The sequence below is a fragment of the Dipodomys merriami genome, unplaced genomic scaffold, assembly GCF_024711535.1.
Source record: "Dipodomys merriami isolate MVZ:Mamm:240054 unplaced genomic scaffold, mDipMer1.0.p SCAF_190, whole genome shotgun sequence".
Taxonomy (NCBI): domain Eukaryota; kingdom Metazoa; phylum Chordata; class Mammalia; order Rodentia; family Heteromyidae; genus Dipodomys; species Dipodomys merriami.
Genome location: NW_027203271.1, coordinates 751,374 through 753,757, shown reverse-complemented (window position 1 = coordinate 753,757; position 2,384 = coordinate 751,374).

Here is a 2,384-nt window from a genome sequence, read left to right as displayed (position 1 = left end):
TGAACCTAATCAAAAGATTCCTAATTGGCAATGGTGGTGCCTCCCTAAGATTCTGGAAGTTTGCTAAATCTAAGCACTTGTGCAAAATCACAATGCTTCCTGTCATCTAGATCTGGTGAAGCTTATCAGGTTTTGAAACCTTTGTCCTCTCCTAGTCAGGCCTTGGGTGGCTAGGTTTTGGGGTTGAACATAGGGCCAGGGTGATGAGAATGAGCTCAGAGGAGAATCCAGGTGCTTTACCATTTTGTGTCACAACTTTACTTATGCTCTGTGTTTGTGTGTGTGTGTGTGTGTGTGTGTGTGTGTGTGTGTGTGTGTGTGTGTGTGTGTGTGTATACCCTAGTCCTGGAGCTTGAACTCAGGACATGAACATTGTATTTGTTTCACCTGTTCAAGTATACCACTTGAGCTTGAGCCAGAGATCCACTTCAGAGTTTTTTTCTAGGGATGTGATACTTAGGATTCAAACCCAGGGTTTCATACATGCAAAGCACTCTACCCCTAACACAAGTTCCCAGCACTCCACTTCAGGTTTCCTTCTTTCTTGTAAGTTGGAGGAGTTCAAGTCTGGGCCTCGGTGCTGTCTCTGAGCTCTTCAGCTCAAGTCTAGCTCTACCACTTGAGCTACAGCGCCCCTTCAGGCTTTCTGGTGGTTCATTGGAGATAAGCATCTCAAGGAATCTCCTGCCCAGGTTGGATTTGCACCATGATCCTCAAGTCTCAGCCTCCTGATTAGCTAGGATGACAGGCATGAGCCACCGATGCCCAGCTTCCTCTTCAAGTTTCTAAGTGGTGAAAATATGATAATAGTATCATGGGACATTTTGTCAAGTTAGATGGCAGCTGTCAGCACCAGACTCCCTACTTGCTCTGTGATGAGGTATTTGTAGTCCCATACTTGTGATGAGGTATTTGTAGTACTATACTTACATTGTTGCAGTCAGAACATTCTATCTTTTTTTTTTTTTTTTTTTTTTTTTTGGTGCCAGTCCTGGCTCTTGAGTAAGGGTCTAGACACAGTCCCTAAGTTTTTATGCTCAAAGCTAGTGCTTGACTGCTTGGGTAACAGCATGACTTCTGGATTTTTTTGTGTACACAGTAGTGAGGAATCGAATGCAGAGCTTTGTACTTACTAGGCGAACATTCTATCATTAAACCCCAGGAGTGACAATTGTATGAACAGATAAATGTATAGATTGGTAGATAGACAAATAGATGTATATGTATAAAACAAGAGAGAGATGTCTGTATATTATGAAATTGCATAAACAATATTAATACTGATTATTGGCAATTAAATTATTCCTTCCATTTTTAAGTATCATGATTGAATACATAATAAAGTATTAATTGAAAACTAGTCAATATTGTATAATTGTGTATAATTTTATAATATCGTATACTAACTACTAATTTAATTGTTAATTTTATAACATTCCATTCATATGGATATATATGGGAATAGGTTTCTGAGAATCTCCATTCATTAGTGGCAGTCCTGGGATTCGACCTCCAGGGCTAAGTTGCTGGTTTTGGCTATGGCTTCCTTAATACCCCACCAAACATCAGCAATGCAAGATAATGTATGCTTTCTGGGCCTTGTCATTTAGACCCAGGATGGTCACAATACAAAGGGAATAAAAAGGAAAACTACCTCCTTGAACTTCTCAGTTTTAGGCTTCTCCTTTACAGTTTTTTATTTCTTTTTCCACCCCGGGATTTGAACTCAGGTCCTAGGATGCCACCGCCAACTGTGGCAGAGATGCCAAGACCCGAGTTCAAGCCCCGTGCTTAGGCAAAATAATCATCATCATCTTCATAATAATAATAGTAATAATAATAGTAATAAGGCCCTGGTTTGGAATTTGCACCATATTTATATTTATACATATATATATATATATATGTATGTATGTATACATTGATAAATATGTAGATTGAAGTAGATAGAGAGATAGACATAAACATATACAAATATATACATATACAGAGAGTGGGAATGTGAGGATATTAAATTATATATGTTATTACCAATTATTAGTTAATAAATTTTGCCTCCATTTAATGAAGTATCCGGGTTGAATACTTATAAAAGTATTAATTAAAAATTAATCAATATCCTTAATTATACCATGGTGTTAGAATGGAAAACATAAACCCAATAATTTTTGTGTGGCATTCTAAAATAGGGTCATGAATCCACTGCACATTTATTGTTACATTAGCAACACTCTATAAGCATTCACATGAACAGGAATAAGTTTGTCAGGCTCTCCTTCCATTTGTGGGTTGCAGTCCTAGCATTCAAACTCCAGGCCTGGGTCATTTAATTATAATGCAAACCATTGGAGTGACACCATGAAGACTTCAGATTGTTACCATTA